We start from the raw sequence: 8,131 nt of genomic DNA, 5'->3' as shown, positions 1-8,131 counted from the left end.
GCTAAGTATGTGGGAGCTGTCAGGGAGAAGGACAGAGCTTTGGAGGGTCCAGGCCTGCAAGATTCTAAAAGGAATTCTACACAGGATTGGTGGTGAGGAACAGGGAGTTCTCTGTGACAGAGCAGGGAGAGACCTCTACCCAGTGTTTTCAGGTTCTTAAAGCAAGCAGAGTAAGAATTTAAAAAGGAGACAAAGCAAGGAATCGAAAGGTAGTTTCATTACATAGCATTAGTATACACTTAACATGGAATGTCAGCCTCTCATGACAACTGTACTTTGCAGTTTTCTCTTGGTGAGTTCCATGTTAAATCTGGGGGAAATGGGCTATGTTTGCACTTAATGACATTTTTGAGGGCAGGTACTTGACACATAGTATTAAATCTATGGCTATATCACACTGCGTGTTACAAGTCCAGACATGATGCCTGCCCCTGAAGCTTATTGGCCATTAGCAATCCCACATCTAGACACTGTGTGGTTTGTAGGACCTGCTCTTTACATTGCTATTGGGGCTCTCTGGAGCAGCAGAACTGATGAGTGTGTGTGTGTGTTTTGTGTGTGTGTGTGTGTGTGTGTGTGTGTGTGTGTGTGTGTGAGAGAGAGAGAGCTAAGGAATTTATCAAGTCAGCTTACACTGAAATAGTACTAAAAGTTGCCTCATACCCAAGAGGCTGAGAACCTGGAGTCCCTACATCCTTGAGGCTAGGTGCCTCACAATTGAGGTAGTGTCTCAGTGGCTGTGTCACTCTGGAGAGGCCAGTAGTCTGGCAGTTACGAGGTCCCTGAGGCTGGATGCCACAGCAGTCCCAATTTAGAGCTGAAAACCGGGAAGTGCCCAGAAAGCCACAGTTCTTTAGGCAGTAAGAGAACCCTAGAAATGCTGGTAAGATCATCTCCCTGGGCAGCAAAAGGCCAAGCCACAAGAGGGAGCCAAAGGCGACTCATCTTCCAGCCAGGCCCTTTTCGTCCATACTTTAGCTAGAAGGTGCTGCCCCAGTCAGGGTGAGTCACCTCCTGTCAGCCCAGGCAACTCTTCACTTACAAGTTGCTACTCAGGTGGTTCTTATTTGTGGGAAACTGACATTAAAACCAACCAACACAATGCACGCCTTATCAACAGGACACACAAACATGTCACTTTAAAAATCATAATCTTATACAGGCACACATAGCTACACATAATAAAATAAATAAATCATTTAAGATAATAACAAAAATGAATATAACCTTGTCCCCTACTTCTCTTGTTTATTTCATAATGTAAAATATAGTTCACATTAAAAGTGTCCCCCAAATCCTTAAAAATCCCAATGTTTTAAAAATTCTCAAACCTCTTAACTGTAAGGCCCTATGAATAGCAAAAACAAATGACATAACTCCAACATATTATAGAATATTAAGAAGATATTCCTACTCCAAAAGAGGGGGAAAAAACAAACAAGCCCATAGGAAACAATTGTACCAAAGCAAAATCAAATCCAGGAGAGAAAACACCAAACTTTGCAGCTCCCAAAACCAGCAACTGAAACCTGGAATGCAAAGACCTGAGGCAGCAAAGTCCCGGAACAATATTTAGGCTTTTTATCACCGTAACTTAAACATGATCATATAGATTTACACTTTTCCCACGGGTCATCTTAATGTACGCGCAAGCATATTCTTAACAAACAGGGCAGGGACCTTCCTGCCAACCATAATCCTTGCTTCTGTACTAGTCACTGGGTGGTGTTTATAGCCTCCTGCATCTGCCGCCCACTCTGCGTTTCCTCTGCCCTCAGCGAGCACCTCAGCAGGTCCTCCTACTGTACCTGAAGGTGACCCACACCTTCATTCCCTCCTACCTGGGTTGGATCGTTGCAGTTTCCCACTGACCTTAATCACAGAAATCAGTTATTTACCCCCTTAAGAGTTCTACCAGCGCAGAACCGGGACGTGCCTTTTGTGTGGCAGGTTGGTATTGTAACACGCAAGGTCCAGGACTGGGAGACCATTGTTTGACTTTTCTCCTCCAGCTGCCTACATAGCAACTACTAGCACCAAAGATGCTAGCTTGAAAAGCGAGCTTCTAGGTAAGCCCCATTTTACATTTGTTGCTGTTGTTGTTAAGGGGGTATTATTATTATTATTTTATTTTTATATTTTGAAATACTGTATCACTAACCAGCCCAAGCTTGTCCAGAACTGGATATGCACCTTGGAGTCACAATTCTCTCATCTTCCTTGCTGAGTACTGGGATTACAGATAACAGACTCTGAGGTACTATACCTGGAAACAATAAGAATTTCTACCAATGTGTCAATCAAGCCAGTGCTACCAAACCCAATCCTGGTATTATTCCTCAATCTCTTGAGTGACCAATTGGCATTGAGAAGCTTGACTGTATAAACGGGATCGTGCAGTGCTTGTTTTGACCAAAAACCACACCTGTTTGCATATATCAGAAAATGCTTCTGAAAGCGGAATGGTGTTCCGCTGCGTGCAGTTACCAACCCACTCCTCCAGCAGCAGCCTTCAGTCTTAGCTACTGTTAGACAGACAGGGCTAGCGGCTGTCGTCTGTACCTGTGCTGCCATCTGGTGGCAACAGAAGATCATTAAGAAAATGGAACTTAAGGGCTAAAGAGACGGTTCAGCTGTTCAGAGTGTCTCCTGCTCTTCCAGAGGACCCAAGCTGAGTTTTCAACACTTACACCATGCCAGTCTGAGGGATCTGAAGTGTCTGGCTTCTGTAGGCACCTTCATGTATATGCTTATACCTACACAGAGACATGCATACACATAATGTAAAAATGAAAGTAATACCTCAGCTGCCCCTCATTGTGCATGTGTGTGTGTGTGTGTGTGTGTGTGTGTGTGTGTGTGTGTGTGTGTAAAACTTACAAAGCAAACCTAGTCAAGAAATTAGCAAGAACTAGCTTAAGTCCCCTACCCGTGTTTCCAGATTTCCCTGACTTCTAATACGGCATACAATAAGGAAAACAGATCCTCTTAATCATCTTCCTTCCACGCATGAATATTTTTTCTCTGTGCTCTGAGTTTGCAGCAAGCACTCCCAATACGATGAAGAATCTGCTCTCCATGTCTGCTCCCTCCATTAAGGATTCAGTCAGTTTATGCCCCTTGCTGGATGCACAGGGCAAAGGCTGCAGAAGCTTGGCAGGAAGCCTTGGGAAGTGGCCTGGGGCAGACTGTTAGCCCTGGCAGAGAAAGCCTTCCCTCCTGAGAATCATCCTGTCTACCCACTAGGCCTCCTTCACACAGCCCCCTTCACGCGGCCCCCTTCACGCGGCCCCCTTCACGCGGCCCCCCTTCACGCAGCCCCCTTCACGCAGCCCCCCTTCACGCGGCCCCCCTTCACGCAGCCCTCCTTCACGCAGCCCCCTTCACGCGGCCCCCTTCACGCGGCCCCCTTCACGCGGCCCCCCTTCACGCGGCCCCCCTTCACGCGGCCCCCCTTCACGCAGCCCCCTTCACGCAGCCCCCTTCACGCAGCCCCCTTCACGCAGCCCTCCTTCACGCAGCCCCCTTCACGCAGCCCCCTTCACGCAGCCCCCTTCACGCAGCCCTCCTTCACGCAGCCCCCTTCACGCGGCCCACCCTTCACGTGGCCCCCTTCACGCGGCCCCCTTCACGCGGCCCCCTTCACGCGGCCCACCCTTCACGCGGCCCCCCTTCATGCGGCCCACCCTTCACGCGGCCCCCCTTCACGCGGCCCCCTTCACGCGGCCCCCCTTCACGCGGCCCCCTTCACGCGGCCCCCCTTCACGCGGCCCACCCTTCACACGGCCCCCCTTCACGCGACCCCCTTCACGTGGCCCCCTTCACGTGGCCCCCCTTCACGCGGCCCACCCTTCACGCGGCCCACCCTTCACGCAGACCCCCCTTCACGCAGACCCCCTTCACGCGGCCCCCCCTTCACGCAGACCCCCCTTCACGCGACCCCCTTCACGTGGCCCACCCTTCACGCGGCCCCCCTTCACGCGACCCACCCTCACGCGGCCCCCCTTCACGCGACCCCCTTCACGTGGCCCACCCTTCACGCGGCCCCCCTTCACGCGGCCCACCCTTCACGCGGCCCCCCCTTCACGCAGACCCCCTTCTCCCTTGTTGCTGCGGTTCTTGATAAATGGGAAGTAGAAATTCATTCGTGGTGAGGAAAATTGTGTTCCTAGTCAGGGGAGACTGGGGTATGTTTAATTGACAATAAAGTTTTATTATTGAGAGACTAGCATGCTAGGTTAGCCTCTGGGCATTACAGCACCATGATTTAAAAAAAAAAATGTTTTGTGTTCGCTAAACTAGACCATCAAATAATAGATTGAGAAGTCTGTAAGTACAAAATATGGGGATAAAAATCTCAGAATGCACCAGGCCTTGAGGGTCAGGCCAGGCCAATATGCCTAACAAGCTTAAGGCCAACCTGGGTAACTTAGTACCCTTCCATAAAACAGACAGACAGACAGACACAGGGGCATGGAGTACATCTCAGGAGTAGAACACTTGGGTAGCATCTGTGAAGCCCAAGGTTGCCAAAAAAAAGTTATCTCAGAACGATCTGGCTGGCTATTGTGACTAGTATCTTGGATTAAATAAATGTTTAGGGAAAGATTCTTTATGAGCTTAAGGTTCAGGGTAGAAGAAAGAGGACTAGCCTAGCAGAAAATAAAAGGCCAGTTTCTGGGGGAAAAATAACCCAGTAAACTTGGAGAAGCGCAAGTAGGCCAATCCCAGGAAGGATGAGAAAAGTAGAAAACCTAGCTGAACCCTGGGGCCACACTAGAAAGGTTGATGTAGAGTCAACAAGCAGCCTTGGACCCCATCTTAAGTGATGTAGTAATATTAAGCATTTTTTTTATTAAAAATCCACTGTGACAATATAATAAGGCATACAATTGAAAGGAGACATGGTGAGCTATGACAATGACACTGGGCAAGACCATAGGTCCAGCAGAGAATGGGACTGACTGAGGTAGGTGGAGAGTTTAATTCACAAAGGCTGTGAGCAGCTTACGAAACATCTGGCCAAGCCCCAGGGCACCGGTGCTGTGAGGCCGAGCAGGAGGCTCATGACCCAGGTTCTGAGATAGCAGCTTTGTGGACCAGGGCACTGGTTAGAGTCGGAGCTCATGGTAGGGGGCGTGGTAGGAGAGGCCAGGTAGATGAATTCGGGGTTTTGTATGTGAACGCAGGAGGAACAACAGCGTTAGAGTGCTTTGGCTTTGGTGCACTGACCTCACAGTAAGATGAACTGCAAGTGCGTGAGGAAAACAGAGCCTGGGAAGTTGGGAGGCTTCTGCAGAGAAGGATGATCTCAGAAAGAACAGTAGACAAGGCTGGAGAAGCGGGAGCCTGTCCAGGTCCTGTGGGACACTGAGGGGAAAGGGCTGAGGAAAGCCACAACAGCCTCAAATATCATAGTGAAAGCAAGCGGCCTAAATACAGAAGCTATGAGGGTAACCCAGAGCTTTCCTCTCCCCACATCCAAGGGGCAGGAATATCAGGGGAGATATCACTAACTGTGACTGAAGAAAGGAAGAAAGGAAGGAAGGAAGGGAGAGAGAGAGAGAGAGAGAGAGAGAGAGAGAGAGAGAGAGAGAGAGAGAGAAAGGTGTGCAGGTGTTGTACAGGCAAACGTAGCACACAGAGGACCCCAGGAGGCACAGATCTGGCGCCGGAAAAGGAAAGCTGCTGATAGCTTTGACTGAAGACCTGTCCAGGAGACCCCCCGAGAGTGCAGTGACTCTCAGCCAGCAGAAGCTCAAGAGGAACCCACCAAATGCCTGTCACTGCTGGCGCTGCAGGGAGACAGCAAAGGAGATAGCTTTGCCAGTGTTAAAGAAACATTAAAACCCCAACTTAAGCCTATGAAATGCAAGTCAGCCTTAAGGCTATTTGACAAAATCCAACACTCCTTCATGAAAAACTTCTTGGAGAGGTTAGGGATGTGAGGCCCATACATAAACATAATAAAGGCTGTATACAGCAATCCAATAGTCAACATCAAATTAAATGGAGAGAAACTTAAAGCAATTCCACTAAAATCGGGAATAAGACAAGGCTACTCACTCTCTCCATGTCTCTTCAGTATAATCCTTGAGTTCTAGATAGCTCGAGCAATAAGGCAACTAAAGGAGATCAAGAGGATACAAATTGGAAAGGAAGAAGCCAAAATATTCCTATTTGCAAGTGATATCATAGTATATAGAAGTGAACCCCAAAATTCCACCTGTAGAGTCCCTCTGTAGAATCCCTACAGCTGATAAACACCTTCAAGCAAAGTGGCTGGATACAAAATTAATTCAAAAATATCAGTAGGCCCTCCTGTATACAAAGGGCATTCATGCTGAGAAAGAAATTAGGTCAACAACATCCTTCACAATATCCACAGATAATATAAGTAACTTGGTGTAACTCTAACTAAGCAAGAAAAAGACCTGTATGACAAGAACTTCAAGTCTCTGAAGAAGATATCAAAAGATGGAAAGATCTTCCATGCTCATGGATCAGAAAGATTAACATAATAAAAATGGCCACCTAACCAAAAGCAATCTGTAGATTCAATGCAATTCCTATCAAAATATGAACACAATTCTTCATGGACCTTGAAAGAACAATTATCTCTTCATATGGAAAAACAAAAAACCCAAAATAAATAAAATAATCCAATATAATAAAAGAACTTCTGGAGGCATCTCCATCCCTGACTCCAAGCTGTACTACAGAGCTATAGTAATAAGATCTACATGGTACTACCACAGAAACAGACTTTTTGTTCAACAGAATCAAACTGTAGACCCAGAAATAAATCCACACACCTATGGACACTTGGCTGTTGACAAAGAAATCAAAACCATACAATGGAAAAAAGAAAGCATCTTCAACAAATGGTGCTGGTATAACGTGATGTCTACATATATAAAATGCAAATAGATCTGTATTTATCACCCTACACAAAACTTAAGTCCAAGTGGATCAAAGACCTCAACGTAAAACCATAAAAACTAAATCTGTTAGAAGAAAAAGTGAGGAAGAGTCTTGAACTCATTGGCACAGGAGACAACTTCCTGAACAAAACACCAATATCTCAGGCCCTAAGATCAACAATTAATAAATGGGACCTCGTGAAACTGAAAAAACTTCTGTATGGCAAAGGATACAGTCAACAGATCAAAACAGTAGCCTATAGATTGGGAAAGGATCTTCATCAACCCTCCATCTGACAAAGGACTAATATCCAAAATAGAGAACTCAAGAAATTAAACACCAACAAACCAAATAATCCAGTTTTAAAACTGGGTACAGAGCTAAACAGAGGATTCTCAACAGAGGAATCTAGCATGGCCTAAAAGCACTTAAAGAAATGTTCAATGTCCTTAGTCGTCAGGGAAGTGCAAATCAAAATGACTCTGAGATTCTGTCTTAGACCTGTCAGAGTAGCTAAGATCAAAAACTCAAGTGACAGCACATGCTAGTTAGGATGTGGATAAAGGGGAACACTCCTCCATTGCAGGTGGGAGTGAAAACTTGTACAACCACTGTGAAAATCAATCTAGTGCTTTCTCAGAAATTGCAAACAGAACTACCTCAAGACCTAGCTGTACCACTTCTGGGCATAGTACAAAAGATGCTCCACCATACCACAAGGACATTTATTCTACTATGTTCATAGTGAATTTATTCATAATAGCCACGAACTGGAAACAACCTAGATATCCCTCAGCCGAAGAATGGATAAAGTAAATATGGTACATTTACACAGTGGAATAGTACTCAGCTATTAAAAGGGAGGGAATCATGAAATTTGCAGGCAAATGGATGGAACTAGAAAGAATCATCCTGAGAGAGATAACTCAGACCCAAAAAGACACACATAGTATGTACTTACTTATAAGCTGATATTAGCCACAGTACAACCATACTACAAATATTGGGCCCAAGGAAGCTAAGTAACAAGGAAGCTAAGTAACAAGTAACAAGGCAGGCCCTCCTTGAATCTCAGTCTGATGAGGAAAAAGAATGGGCAGTGGAAGAAGTAGAGAGGGAGCTGAATAGAAGAGAGTGTGGGGAGGGAAAGAAGGTACGGGGATCAGACGCAAGGAGGGTGGAGGGGAGCTCTGAGGTCCTGAACAGA

Source organism: Acomys minous (assembly GCF_964271855.1).
Source record: "Acomys minous genome assembly, chromosome: 19".
Lineage (NCBI taxonomy): Eukaryota > Metazoa > Chordata > Mammalia > Rodentia > Muridae > Acomys > Acomys minous.
This window is presented reverse-complemented; position numbering follows the sequence as displayed.